The sequence below is a fragment of the Pseudonaja textilis genome, chromosome 16 (assembly GCF_049901715.1).
Source record: "Pseudonaja textilis isolate UNSWEBS1 chromosome 16, rPseTex1.2, whole genome shotgun sequence".
NCBI classification, from domain to species: domain Eukaryota; kingdom Metazoa; phylum Chordata; class Lepidosauria; order Squamata; family Elapidae; genus Pseudonaja; species Pseudonaja textilis.
Genome location: NC_142005.1, coordinates 3695989 through 3711396, shown reverse-complemented (window position 1 = coordinate 3711396; position 15408 = coordinate 3695989). Strand labels below are relative to the sequence as shown.

At 53.1% G+C, this 15408-nt stretch overlaps 1 long non-coding RNA gene across 1 annotated transcript; it reads right to left on the bottom strand.

Moving 5' to 3' along the window:
* Window positions 1–5062: 5062 nt before the first annotated feature.
* On the bottom strand, window positions 5063–5836 carry LOC148124554 (uncharacterized). The gene is made up of 3 exons (XR_015739663.1): window positions 5765–5836; window positions 5552–5623; window positions 5063–5351 (listed from the first exon to the last, which is right to left on the bottom strand). It is a non-coding gene; the product is annotated as an uncharacterized LOC148124554 (long non-coding RNA).
* Window positions 5837–15408: the final 9572 nt, after the last annotated feature.

Genomic DNA, 15408 nt, shown 5'->3' with positions numbered 1-15408 from the left:
CTTCAAAAAGATTGAGTTCTATAAATACATAAGTAGGTGAGCGTATAATTCTTGGAGTTTTTACTCTGCCGTGGTAGTTCGGTCAACCCACATTATTTGCCAACTGCTCTTTTCCCCTATATCTCAAAAGGGTTCCCATAGTAGCTTGCATGCAACCATGGCTTGGAGTCTCTTTTGGAAAGGCTTATGATATCAAAGAGAAATGGAAAGAAAAGGAAGAGAAGACGACCTCCAAACTCTCGCCTTTTTCATATCATGACCTCCCTGGAAACTTGGTTTGGGAAAGTGGTGGAGACCAAGTGGAGCTGTTCCTCCATTGCTCTGACTTGCTCCCTTGGTTGCTTTTCTGGAAAAGGACTTGCTCTGGTCCACATTAAAGTTCTACAGACCTTCAAAGTTCCTCAGCAGAGATCCAGACAATTCATGGGCAGAGAAAGGTGGTCGAAGGTTCCTTGGGGTACTTCTAGTGGTGGGATTCAAATAATTGAACAACCGGTTCTCTGACCTAATGATTTCTTCCAACAACCAGCTCACCAAACTTCTCAGATAGTTAACAACCAGTTCTCCCGAACTGGTGCGAACTGGCTGAATCCCACCACTTGGGTTCTTCCATGGCAATGTTTCTCAAGCTTTCGTCACTTGAAGACTTGTGGACTTCAACTCCCAGAATCCGTGGGAGATCTGGCTGGGGAATTCTGGGACTTGAAGTCCACAAGTCTTCAAATGACCAAAGCTTGAGAAACACTGCCCTCTATGGGATTGAGAGGTTCTTCAAGGAAGAACTTTCAAGAAAAGAAGCAACCTATAAATAAAGAGATCAGGGACGCGGTGGCTCAGTGGCTAAGACTTTGAGCTTGTTTGATCAGAAAGGCCGGCAGTTCGAATCCCGGCTTCTGCCAACCTAGCAGTTCAAAAGCACGTAAAAAAAATGCAAGTAGAAAAATAGGGACCCCTTTGGTGGGAAGGGAACAGAGTTCCATGCGCCTTCAGCGTTTAGTCCTGCCGGCCACGTGACCAGGAGACGTCTTTGGACAGCCCTGGCTCTTTGGCTTTGCAACAGAGATGAGCACCGCCCCCTAGAGCCGGAAACGACTAGCACATATGTGCGAGGGGAACCTTTACCTATAAATTAAGAGAAATTTGATGACAGTGAGAACTTTACAACAATGGAGCAGCTTTTTGTCCAGAGGTGGTGGATGCTCCAACACTGGAGGCTTTTAAGAAGAGATTGAATGGACAACCATTTGACCAGGGTTTCCTCTAGAGCAAAGTTGGACTAGAAGACCTAGTCATCTAGTCCAACCCCCCATGCAAGCAGGAGACCCTACATCATTTCTGACATATAACAGATTAACAGAGTTGGAAGGGATCTTGTAGGTCTTCTAGTCCACCCACCCAAGCAGGAGACCCTACACCATTCCAGATGGCAGTCCAATCTCTTCATGAAAGCCTCCAGTGATGAATCTCCCACAACTTCTGAAGGCAACTTCTGTCCTTTACAGATTAACAGAGTTGGAAGGGACCTTGTAGGTCATCTAGTCCAACCCCCCCACCCAAGCAGACCTGACACCATTTCTGACAGATGGGCAGTCCAGTCTCCTCTTGAAAGCCTCCAGGGATGAAGCTCCCACAACTTCTGAAGGCAACTTGATTGTTGATTGTTCTCCCTGTCAGGAAAATTCCTCCTTGTTTCCAGGTTGAATCTCTCCTTGAATCACTGCAGTTGTTAAGTGAATCACAAAGTCATTAAGTGAATCCAGCTCCCCATCCCCAATTGTCAGCTTGTCAGAAACTGGTGGGGAAACTTCCAAACATCTTATATTGTGACCTCGAGATGCCCTTTCTTTGGGGTGCCGTTGTTACTTTGAATGGTTGCTAAATGAGCCACTATAAGTCAAGGACGGCAAGGCAGAGAGAGAGAGGGAGGGAGGGAGAGGAAGAGAGAGAGAGATGGGACTAAGGAGAAGAGCTGTGAGCAGAATCACTTCGTTCCTGGGTCTCCTTGGCATTCAGTGGTGTGGAGAATGCCCCACTCCACCCGGGGGGGGTGTGTCCCTGGGGCCTTGTTCCCCTCCCCCCTCGGAGAGAAATTTCAACAGACAATTAATTCTCTTTTATTTGGACCAGGGAACTGGCAGGGAGGAGAAAGCAGCAGGATAGTTTCTCTTCCTGGTACGAAGGGAAACAAAAGCCGGTTTTGAAAAGGCAGCCCATGTTGCAAAGGCCGATGCACAAAGGCTTTCATTCTCCTGCCCAGGGAAAAGTATTTATGCCGCTTGGGCTGGGCGCCCTTGGATTCTGTCACCAAATGGGTTCTGGGGTGGAAAACCACTGCAGGAATGGGTCAGGGGCACACCACCTTTGATAGAACAGAATAAGAAAGAGTTGGAAGGGACCTTGGAGGTTTTCTTGTCCAACCCCCTGCTTAGGCAGGAAACCTTACCTACACCACGTTCAGACAAATGACATTTCCGTTTTTTTCTTCAGCCTGCCCTGAAGGTCCTGGAAGGAAGGGAAGGGAAGGGAAGGGAAGGGAGGAAGGAAGGAAGGAAGGAAGGAAGGGAGGGAGGAAGGGAAGGAGGAAGGAAGGAAGGAAGGAAGGAAGGAAGGAAGGAAGGGAGGGAGGGAAGAGAGGAGAGGGAAGGAAGGAAGGGAAGAGGCAGGAGAAAAAGAAGGCAGGAATGAAGAAAAGAGAAGACAGGCAGGCAATATTGGAAGGGAAGAATGAATAACAGAATGACACAGTTGGAAGGTACCTTGGACCAGGGGTAGGGTTCTACCGGTTCAGCCCGGTTCTATAGAACCGGTTGTTATGATTCTGCGCAGTTTGGGAGAACCGGCAAACCGTGCCCCTGGCTGGCCCCACCCCTCTCCATCTGGCCCTCCCCGCCCCGCCCAGTCCGTCCTTATTGCGCATGCGCGCCATCGCACACATGCCCAACATCACTGACTGCATACTTCCCCACCCGGTCACTCCCTCAGGTATATCGTTTTTCCCCGCTCCCAACGTTCAGCTGTTCCTATGATCAGCTGTGCCGGGATCCCCTTCGCTGTCTTATTGCTTTACATGGCCACGCCCACCTAACCACGCCCACCTAACCACATCCACAGAACCGGTTGTTCAAAAACTTGAACGCTACCTTTGGACCTTGGGGGTCCTCTAACTCACCCCCGCTGCTCAAGCAGGAGACCCTAATCCCTTCCGGCCCCAGGATTTTGTGATTCTGTGAGAGGACAAGGAGTTGCCCCAAAAGGTTGGGTTCACACAACCCACTCAACCAAGTCAGCAGCCCCCATGCAAACTGGCTCAAAGAAATGGCTTTCTCTTCATGGAGATGCCTGTGTGTCGTCTTTTCTCTTTTCTAACCTTTTCGGTCTAAGGCAAGCCACCCAGAATCGTTCGATGAATGAGAAGGGTGCCGTGCAAATTTTTAAGAAAAGGTGAGAAAAGCTTAAGTTGGGAGGGGTGGCTGGGCTTTGTTTGGGGGCTCTCATGTGGTGGTATTCAGCTGGGTCTGACCGGTTCTGGAGAATTGGTAGCAGACATTTTGAGTAGTTCAGAGAAGCAGCAAACGCCACCTCTGACTGGCCCCGCCCCCATCTATTCCCCGCCTCCCAAACCCCTGGTCTCCTTTGGTTGCCCTGCACAGGAGAATGGAACTGGAAAGCAGGTTAGTGGGGTGGCAGGGAATGGGGATTTTGCAGTAACCTTCCCCTGCTATGCCCACCAAGCCATGCCCACCAAGCCATGCCCACCAAACCACACCACGCCCACTAAGCCACGTCCACAGAACTGGTAGGAAATTTGAATCTGTCCGCTGGTCCAGACACCCTGTCCAGAAGAAGACAGGGACCAATTATCCAGTTAGGAGTCTCAGGTCCTTGTCCCAGCCCACCCCGAGTTCAGATCCAGCCCTCCGGGCACCAACCCCGCCCTCCAGGCATACGTCTACCAATTGGCCTGCATGGAGCATGAACTGGATAATTTCCTGAGCGAGGTGCGCAACTGGCAAGGTGCCCTGGTGGCCAAGGCAGGGAGAGGGACCCCCCCAAATCTGAAGAAGTGGGGCTCGGAAAAAGAGCATCGCTATCTATGAAATTGTCGACAGCGAGCAGCCGGACCTGATGTGGGGCAGAGGGCACAAGAGGAAGCTCAAATAGAGGAGGGGGCACCATGAACCTCCGAGGTGTGCCCAGTGGGCAGCTGGCAGCCGGAATGAAAGGGATTCAGGAGTCACTGGGTATCAAGATTTGTCTTGCAACATTTATTAGAGATAAATTATGAATCAGATTGAGATGAGGCCAGGTCAGGTCATTGCGAAGCTTGGTGTGGTGCCAGGGGTCGGGAATGAGATGCCCTTGTGGGTTGTCGTATGCTCAGAGGATCTCCTGGATGCTCACGGTCCATTTCCTTTTTAAAATTTTGACAAGCCTGTTGGGAAAAGTCAGCCACCTGCAGCCACCTGAACTCAGGGAGCTTCTCCAATTTGGCGATGTGGGGAGATGTGGGGACTTCAACTCCCAGAATTCCCAGCCAGATGCCCACATTAGTTCGGTCCGGATGCATGGGTCGTTGATTGACACAGCTGAGGATTTGTGGCTCATTCAGCAATTGCCCGGTGAAATGGCTGGGGTCCCTCTTCAGTCACTGACTTCAGATCACGCAACTGGATACTGTCAGACCTGACCAAATCTGATCTCCCAGGGAAGTGAAACCCTTGACTCCATTTGGTTAAAGCGAAAAGGCACTTTTACTAAGAGATGTTGATTGCAGGACAGTCGGGCAGAACCTGAAGTTCCAGCGCATCAATACAGCACTAACCCCCTGGTTCCCCCGACCCTCCCCCCACAGTCCATCCATGTGCAGCCAAATCCGTCACTGTCAAGAAGTGTTGGGAAGCACTGAGGTGTTTAAGCTGATGAAATTCCTCTCTCAGGATATGTGGCCTTGAAGATGCCGGCATGGACTGGATTACAAACCGCTCCGTTCTTCCTCGACTGTCAATCCCCCCCTCCCATTTTCCCTCATAACAGCTTTATTGCCAATTTGTCCCCTCCTCCCTTTCCGAGGTTGATGGCAGACTGCCTGCGAGGTGCCAAGACGAAGATGGTGGATCTTACAGGGACATTGGTCCGCGTGTGAGCCGAGGGGACCTCTGCCCAGCCTCAGCGTGGTCTTAGCCAGGATGTGATGTGCTGAGGGGTGTGTGTCGCTTCCGTCTTCGCCATCCGTTGCTCTTTTTTTCCTTCTGTTCCGCCAGGTCCAATTCCTGAAGTCTGTCTGAACAGTTCCGGTCTCTTTTCTCGGAGAAGTTCTGGAGAACTGGCTTGCCATTGCCTCTTTCCTAGGGCTGGGAAAGAATGATTGGCCTAAGGTCAATGAGATGGACTTCTCCAGAAAGAGGGAGGGAGGGAGAGAGCGAGGAAGAAAGGAGGGAAATTTGGGTGGAAAGAAGGAAAAAAGCAACAAGAAAGATGGAGGGAAGGAAGGAATGAATGAAGGGAGGGAAGGAAGGCAGGCTTTGGTGCCCATTGGAGAACTAGAACTCACCACCTCCTTGGGATTGACCCAAAGTGACACAGCCGCCACTCGTGAGCATTCCAGGAGCAGAACTCACCAGGCCTATGGCAAGAAGAGAAACAATGATTTCTTGGTTATTAGTCCAAACTCCAAAGTCACTAAATTGTGAGAATTGGAGACTTCACCTTCTCCTCCTCATTGCCCCACCAAGTCAGTTCTGCATATTGCAGGACAAGAACTCACCAAGCGTATTGCACGAACGGAAGTGACCATCCCTTGGTTGTTGACCCAAAGTTACACACCTGCCTATTGTTCGAATCGCACAAATGGAGATCACCGTCAATTATCCCACGTTTACAACTTATTGCACCTAGCAAGACAACCCAGAGATACTCAGATAAACTGCAGGAGTTATGAAGGAGCGGGGGGGCGAATTTTGCTCATTTTTTAAGGAAATATGAAAATTTGGCAGCGGTATTTATTGACAAATAATACTTCTCGATACCCATACTCAGGATAAACTACCAGCTTCTACCCATAATTATGAACCTGTTTATTTTTTCTAACATTATTCAAAATATATTCACCACCTCCTGTTCTCCGGCGATGTCCTGCCTCGGCTTTCCTGTTCAGTGATGGGAACATACCACTCCTGGTGCCCAGCGATGTCCTGCCACGGCTATCCTGTTTGGTGCTGGGAACATACTCAGTAGTCCCGGTATCTGGCAATATCCTGCCTCGGCTTTCCTGTTCAGTGCTAGGAACATACTCACCACCTCCTAATGTCCAGCGAAGTCCCGCTTCGGAGCTGGCAACATAGTCACCACTCCCGGTATCTAGTGAATTCCCACCCGGCTTTTCTGTTTGATGCTGGACACATACTCACCACCTCCCAGTGACCAGTGATGTCCCATCTCAGCTGTCATGTTCAGTGCTAGATACATACTCACCAATTCCCATTGTCTGGTGACGTCCCGCCTCAGCTTTCCTGTTCGGTGCTGGGAATATACTCACCACCTCTTGGGGTCCGGCGCCATCCCACCTCAGCTTTAGTGTTCATTGCTGGGAACATACTCACTACCTCCTGGTGACCGGTGACATCCCGTCTCAGCTGTCATGTACAGTGCTGAATACATACTTGCCACCTCCCAATGTCCAGCGAAGTCCCACCTCGGCTGCCCTGTTCGGTGCTGGGAACATACTCACACCCTCCTGGTGACCAGCGACGTCTCGTCTCAGCTGTCCTGTTTGGTGCTGGACACATACCACCTCCTGTTGTCGAGCGACGTCTCACCTTGGTTGTCCCCTTTGGTGCTGGTAACATACTCACCAACTCCCATTGTCCGGTGATGTTCCGCTTCAGCTTTCCTGTTTGGTGCTGGGAATATACTCACCACTGCCCAGTTTCCAGTGGTATGCTGCCTCGGCTTTTCTTTTTGGTGCTGGGAACATACTCACTACCTCCAGGTGTCCATTGACGTCCCGCCTTGGCTTTCCTGTTCAGTGGTGGGAACATACTCACCACTCCCGGTGTCCGGCAATGTCCTGCCTTGGCTTTCCTGTTCGGTGCTGGCAACATACTCACCAACTCCCGTTGTCCGGTGACGTTCCGCCTCAGCTTTCCTGTTTGGTGCTGGCAACATACCACTGCCCAGTTTCTGGTGACGTCCTGCCTTGGCTTTTCTTTTTGGTGCTGGCAACATACTCACCAACTCCCGTTGTCTGGTGACGTCCCGCCTCGGCTTTCCTGTTTGGTGCTGGGAATATACTCACCACTCCCGGTGTCCGGCAACGTCCCACCTTGGCTTTCCTGTTTGGTGCTGGGAATATACTCAGAAATCCCGCGGTCCGGCAATGTCCTGCCTCGGCTGTCCTCTTCGGTGCTGGCAACATACTCACCACTCCCGGTGTCCGACGATGTCCCAGCTCGGCTTTCCTGTTTGGTGCTGGGAATATACTCACCACTGCCCAGTTTCCGGTGATATGCTGCCTCGGCTTTTCTTTTTGGTGCTGGGAACATACTCACTACCTCCAGGTGTCCATTGACGTCCCGCCTTGGCTTTCCTGTTCAGTGGTGGGAACATACTCACCACTTCCGGTGTCCGGCAATGTCCCGCCTCGGCTTTCCTGTTTGGTGCTGGCAACATACTCACTACCTCCTGGGGTCTAGCGAAATCCCACCTCGGCTTTCCTGGGTGCTGGGAACATATTCACCAGTGCCGGTGTCTGGCAATGTCCTGCCTCGGCTGTCCTGTTTGGTGCTGGCAACATACTCACCAACTCCCATTGTCCAGTGACGTTCCGCCTCAGCTTTCCTGTTTGGTGCTGGCAACATACTCACCAACTCCCGTTGTCCAGTGACGTCCCAGCTCGGCTTTCCTGTTTGGTGCTGGGAATATACTCACCACTGCCCAGTTTCCGGTGATATCCTGCCTCGCCTTTTCTTTTTGGTGCTGGGAACATACTCACTACCTCCAGGTGTCCATTGACGTCCCGCCTCGGCTTTCCTGTTCAGGGATGGGAACATACTCACCACTCCCGGTGTCCGGCAATGTCCCGCCTCGGCTTTCCTGTTCGGTGCTGGGAACATACTTGACAACTCCCAGTTTCCAGCGACGTCCTGCCTTAGCTTTCCTGTTTGGTGCTGGCAACATACTCACCAACTCCCGGGTCTGACAATGTCCTGCCTCGTCTTTCTGGCAAAATACTCACCACCTCCCGGTGTCCAGCAATGTCCCACCTTGGCTTTCCTGTTTGGTGCTGGGAATATACTCACCACTGCCCAGTTTCCGGTGATATGCTGCCTTGGCTTTTCTTTTTGGTGCTGGGAACATACTCACTACCTCCAGGTGTCCATTGACGTCCCGCCTTGGCTTTCCTGTTCAGTGGTGGGAACATACTCACCACTCCCGGTGTCCGGCAATGTCCCGTTTCCTGTTTGGTGCTGGCAACATACTCACCAACTCCGTCCTGGCAACATACTCACCACTGCCCAGTTTCGTGCGCTGCCTTTCTTTTCTGTTTGGTGCTGGCAACATACTCAACTCCCGTTGTCTGGTGACTCCCGTTTCTGTTTGTGCTGGGAATATCGGTGCAACGCCCCACCTTGGCTTTCCTGTTTGGTGCTGGGAATATACTCAGAATCGGTCCGCATGTCCACTGCCTGGAACACCACTCCGTGTCCTGTCCCTGGCTTTCCTGGTGACGCCCTGCTGCCTCGGCTTTTCTTTTGGTGCTGGCAACATACTCACCAACTCCACCCCTCTGACGCACCTCACCCTGTTTGCCCAGTGACGCCCGCCTTTTTGGTGCGGCTTTCCTGTTTGGTGCTGGGAATATACTCACCACTCCCGTGTCCGGCAACGTTTGGCTTCGCTCCTGTTTGGTGCTGGGAATATATACTCACCACTCCCGTGTCCGGCCCACCTGTTCCTGTTGTCAACTTGTTTCCGTTCCTTGCTTTATATGCCCTGCTTTTCTTTTGTGGGAACTACTCACTACCCGGTGTCCATTGCGTCTGGCTTTCTGTTCAGTGGGGAATACCACCCTTCGTGTCGCAATCCCTCGGCTGCATACCCCACCTCCGGTCTAGCGAAATCCACCTCGTTTCGGTGCTGGGAACATATTCACCAGCGTGTCGGCAATGTCCTGCCTCGTGTCTGTTTGTGCCAACATCCACCAACTCCATTGTCCATGGTTCCAGCTTCTTGGTGCTGCACCCCAACCTGTCGTCCAGCTGGCTGTCCATACTCCTCTCAGGTGTCCATGAGTCCTGGCTTTCCTGTTCAGGATGGGAACATCTCACCACTCGGTGTCTGCATCCGCTGCTCTGTTCGGTGCTGGGAACATCGCACCAGTTTCAGCTCCTGTTACGTCTGCCTTCTCTGGAATGCTGGCAACATACTACCACTGCAGTCCGTGGCCCTTGGCTTTCTTGTGCTGCACCTACTCCCATTGTCTGTGACGTCCGCGGCTCTGTTTGGTGCTGCACTCACTCTGTCGGCAACCCCACCTGCTTTTGGTGTCCGCCTCCGGCTTGTCGATGTCCCACCTTGGCTTTCCTGTTTGGTGCTGGGAATATACTCACCACTGCCCAGTTTCCCGTGATATGCTGCCTCGGCTTTTCTTTTTGGTGCTGGGAACATACTCACTACCTCCAGGTGTCCATTGACGTCCCGCCTTGGCTTTTCTGTTCAGTGGTGGGAACATACTCACCAACTCCCATTGTCCGGTGACGTTCCACCTCAGCTTTCCTGTTTGGTGCTGGCAACATACTCACCACTGCCCAGTTTCTGGTGACGTCCTGCCTTGGCTTTTCTTTTTGGTGCTGGCAACATACTCACCAACTCCCGTTGTCCGGTGACGTTCCACCTCAGCTTTCCTGTTTGGTGCTGGCAACATACTCACCACTGCCCAGTTTCCGGTGACGTCCTGCCTTGGCTTTTCTTTTTGGTGCTGGCAACATACTCACCAACTCCCGTTGTCTGGTGACGTCCCGCCTCAGCTTTCCTGTTTGGTGCTGGGAATATACTCACCACTCCCGGTGTCCGGCAACGTCCCACCTTGGCTTTCCTGTTTGGTGCTGGGAATATACTCAGAAATCCCGCGGTCCGGCAATGTCCTGCCGCGGCTGTCCTCTTCGGTGCTGGCAACATACTCACCACTCCCGGTGTCCGGCGATGTCCCACCTTGGCTTTCCTGTTTGGTGCTGGGAATATACTCACCACTGCCCAGTTTCCGGTGATATGCTGCCTCGGCTTTTCTTTTTGGTGCTGGGAACATACTCACTACCTCCAGGTGTCCATTGACGTCCCGCCTTGGCTTTCCTGTTCAGTGGTGGGAACATACTCACCACTTCCGGTGTCCGGCAATGTCCCGCCTCGGCTTTCCTGTTTGGTGCTGGCAACATACTCACCACCTCCCGGGGTCTAGCGAAATCCCACCTCGGCTTTCCTGGGTGCTGGGAACATATTCACCAGTGCCGGTGTCTGGCAATGTCCTGCCTCGGCTGTCCTGTTTGGTGCTGGCAACATACTCACCATTGTCCAGTGACGTTCCGCCTCAGCTTTCCTGTTTGGTGCTGGCAACATACTCACCAACTCCCGTTGTCCGGTGACGTCCCAGCTCGGCTTTCCTGTTTGGTGCTGGGAATATACTCACCACTGCCCAGTTTCCGGTGATATCCTGCCTCGCCTTTTCTTTTTGGTGCTGGGAACATACTCACTACCTCCAGGTGTCCATTGACGTCCCGCCTCGGCTTTCCTGTTCAGGGATGGGAACATACTCACCACTCCCGGTGTCTGGCAATGTCCCGCCTCGGCTTTCCTGTTCGGTGCTGGGAACATACTTGACAACTCCCAGTTTCCAGCGACGTCCTGCCTTAGCTTTCCTGTTTGGTGCTGGCAACATACTCACCAACTCCCGGGTCTGACAATGTCCTGCCTCGTCTTTCTGGCAAAATACTCACCACCTCCCGGTGTCCAGCAATGTCCCACCTTGGCTTTCCTGTTTGGTGCTGGCAACATACTCACCACTGCCCAGTTTCCGGTGACGTCCTGCCTTGGCTTTTCTTTTTGGTGCTGGCAACATACTCACCAACTCCCATTGTCTGGTGACGTCCCGCCTCGGCTTTTCTGTTTGGTGCTGGCAATATACTCACCACTCCCGGTGTCCGGCAACGTCCCACCTTGGCTTTCCTTTTTGGTGCTGGGAATATACTCAGAAATTCCGCGGTCCGGCAATGTCCTGCCTCGGCTGTCCTCTTCGGTGCTGGCAACATACTCACCAACTCCTGTTTTCCGGTGACATCCCGCCTCAGTTTTCCTGTTTGGTGCTGGGAATATACTCACCACTGCCCAGTTTCCGGTGATATCCTGCCTCGGCTTTTCTTTTTGGTGCTGGGAACATACTCACTACCTCCAGGTGTCCATTGACGTCCCGCCTTGACTTTCCTGTTCAGTGGTGGGAACATACTCACCACTCCCAGTGTCCGGCAATGTCCCGCCTCGGCTTTCCTGTTTGGTGCTGGCAACATACTCACCAACTCCCGGGTCTGCCGACGTCCTGCCTCATCTTTCTGGCAAAATACTCACCACCTCCCGGTGTCCAGCAATGTCCCGCCTCGGCTTTCCTGTTTGGTGCTGGCAACATACTCACCACCTCCCGGGGTCCAGCGAAATCCCGCCTCGGCTTTCCTGGGTGCTGGGAACATATTCACCAGTCCCGGTGTCTGGCGATGTCCTGCCTCGGCTGTCCTGTTTGGTGCTGGCAACATACTCACCAACTCCCGTTGTCCGGTGACGTCCCGGCTCGGCTTTCCTGTTTGGTGCTGAGAATATACTCACCACTGCCCAGTTTCCGGTGATATGCTGCCTCGGCTTTTCTTTTCGGTGCTGGGAACATACTCACTACCTCCAGGTGTCCATTGACGTCCCGCCTTGGCTTTCCTGTTCAGTGGTGGGAACATACTCACCACTCCCGGTGTCCGGCAATGTCCCACCTCGGCTTTCCTGTTCGGTGCTGGCAACATACTCACCAACTCCCGTTGTCCAGTGACGTTCCGCCTCAGCTTTCCTGTTTGGTGCTGGCAACATACTCACCACTGCCCAGTTTCCGGTGACGTCCTGCCTTGGCTTTTCTTTTTGGTGCTGGCAACATACTCACCAACTCCCGTTGTCTGGTGACGTCCCGCCTCGGCTTTCCTGTTTGGTGCTGGGAATATACTCACCACTCCCGGTGTCCGGCAACGTCCCACCTTGGCTTTCCTGTTTGGTGCTGGGAATATACTCAGAAATCCCGCGGTCCGGCAATGTCCTGCCTTGGCTGTCCTCTTCGGTGCTGGCAACATACTCACCACTCCCGGTGTCCGGCGATGTCCCACCTTGGCTTTCCTGTTTGGTGCTGGGAATATACTCACCACTGCCCAGTTTCCGGTGATATGCTGCCTCAGCTTTCCTTTTTGTTGCTGGGAACATACTCACCACCTCCCAGTAACCGGCGACAGCTGTCATGTTCATGTTCAGTCTGGCAATGCCCCGCCTCGGCTTTCCTGTTCAGTGCTGTGAACATACTCACCACCTATTAGGGTGCGGCACCATCCCGCCTCAGCTTTTGTGTTCGTTGCTGTGAACATATTCACCACCTCCCGGTGACCAGCAGCGTTCCCTCTCAGCTGTCATGTTCAGTGCTGGACACATACTCACCACCTCCTGGATCTGGCGACATCCTGCCTCGGCTATCCTGTTTGTTGCTAGGAACATACTCACCACCTCCTGGGGTCCGGCGACGTCCTGCCGTGGGTATCCTGTTTGGTGCTGGGAACATACTCAGCAGGCTCAGTGTCCGGCAATGTCCTGCCTTGGCTTTCCTGTTCAGTGATGGGAACATACTCACCACCTCTTGGGTTTTGGTGCCATCCTGCCTCAGCTTTCGTGTTTATTGCTGGCAACATATTCACCACCTCCCAGTGACCGTCAACGTCCCGTCTCAGCTGTCATGTTCAGTGCTGGACACATATTCACCACCTCCCATTGTCTGTCTATGTCCCACCTTTGTTGTCCTGTTTGAGGCTGGACACATACTACCTCCTGGATCCGGCAATGTCCCACCTTGGTTTTCCTGTTCAATGCTGGGACCATACTCACCACCTATTGGGATCCGGCGCCATCCCGCCTCAGTTTCCTGTTTGGTGCTGGGAACATACTCACCACCTTCCAGGGTCCAGCAACATCCCGCCTCAGCTTTCTTGTTCGGTGCTGGGAACATACTCACCGCCTCCCGGAGTCCAGCGACGTCACGCCTCGGCTTTCCTGTTTGGTTCTGGACACATACTCACCAACTCCCAATTTCTGGCAATGACCCACCTCGGCTTACCTGTTCGGTGCTGGGAACATACTTGACACCTCCCAGTTTCCGGCGATGTCCTGCCTGAGCTTTCCTGTTTGGTGCTGGCAACATACTCACCCCCTCCTGGGTCTGGTGACGTCCTGCCTCATCTTTCTGGCAAAATACTCACCACCTCCCGGGGTCCAGCGATGTCCCGCCTCGGCTTTCCTGTTCGGTGCTGGGAACATACGCACCACTCCCGGTGTCTGGTGATGTCCCACCTCGGCTTTCCTGTGTGGTGCTGGGAACATGCTCACCAGTCCTGGTGTCCGGTGATGTCCTGCCTCGGCTGTCCTGTTTGGTTCTGGCAACATACTCACCAACTCCCGTTTTCCTGCAACGTCCTGCCTCAGCTTTCCTCTTTGGTGCTGGCAACATACTCACCACCTCCCAGTTTCTGGCGACATCCTGCCTCGATTTTTCTTTTTGGTGCTGGGAACATACTCACTACCTCCAGGTGTCCATTGACGTTCCGCCTCGGCTTTCCTGTTCAGTGCTGGGAACATATTCACCAGTCCTGGTGTCCGGCAATGTCCTGCCTCGGCTGTCCTCTTCGGTGCTGGCAACATACTCACCAACTCCCGTTGCCCGGTGACGTCCTGCCTTGGCTTTTCTTTTTGGTGCTGGGAACATACTCACTACCTCCAGGTGTCCATTGACGTCCCGCCTCGGCTTTCCTGTTCAGTGCTGGGAACATACTCGACACCTCCCAGTTTCCAGCGACGTCTTGCCTTAGCTTTCCTGTTTGGTGCTGGCAACATACTCACCACCTCCTGGGTCTGGCGACGTCCTGCCTCAGCTTTCTGGCAAAATATTCACCACTTCCCGGGGTCCAGCGACGTCCCACCTCGGCTTTCCTGTTCGGTGCTGGGAACATGCTCACCACTCCCAGTATCCGGTGAAGTCCTGCCTCGGCTTTTCTTTTTGGTGCTGGGAACATACTCACTACCTCCATGTGTCCATTGACGTCCCGCCTCGGCTTTCCTGTTCAGTGCTGGGAACATACTCACCACTCCCGGTGTCCGGCAATGTCCCACCTCAGCTTTCCTGTTCGGTGCTGGGAACATACTCGAGACCTCCTGCCTTGGCTTTTGTTTTTGGTGCTGGGAACATACTCACCACCTACTGTGGTCCGACGACGTCCTGCCGTGGCTGTCCTGTTCGGTGCTGGGAACCTACTCACTACCTCCTGGGGTCCAGTGATGTCCCACCTCGGCTCTCCTGTTTGGTGCTGGGAACATACTCACCAGTCCCAGTGTCTGGTGATGTCCTGCCTCAGCTTTCCTGTTTGGTGCTGGGAACATACTTACCACCTCTGGAGTCCGGCGACATCCCGCCTCAGCTTTCCTGTTTGTTTCTGGACACATACTCACCACCTCCCAATTTCCAGTGATGGCTCGCTTCGGCTTTCCTGTTGGTTGCTGGGAACATACTTACCAGCTCCCGCTCTCCGGCAACGTCCCGCCTCAGATGTCCTGCTCGGTGCTGGCAACGTACTCACTACCACCCAGTTTCCGGCGACATCCCACCTCAGCTTTTCTTTTTGGTGCTGAGAACATACTCACCACCTCCTGGGGCCTGGCAACATCCCACCTTGGCTTTCCTGTTTGGTGCTGGACACATACTGATCACCTCCCAATTTCCAGCGATGTCTCGCCTCGGCTTTCCTGTTCATTGCTGGGAACATACTCACCACCTCCCGGTTTCAGGCAAAGTCCCGCCTTCTTCGATTTCCTATTCTGGATTGGAAACATACTCACCATCACCACCTCTTGATTTTAGAAAAAGTCCCATCTTCGCTTTTCTGTTCGTCTTTGTTCTTCTTTAGGTTATTGGACTAGTCATCCACCTGGCTCCTCTGGTTATTATAGCACCAGAGTTCCCCATCTTGGTGTTTCTTGCTCGCTACCTTGATTTCCAAACAAAATTGGCTCCCAGTTAGAGAGTCTGTGCCTGCCAACCTCTTCCAACTGTCAAAGCCCATTTGCCAAGGTGGCATCTCC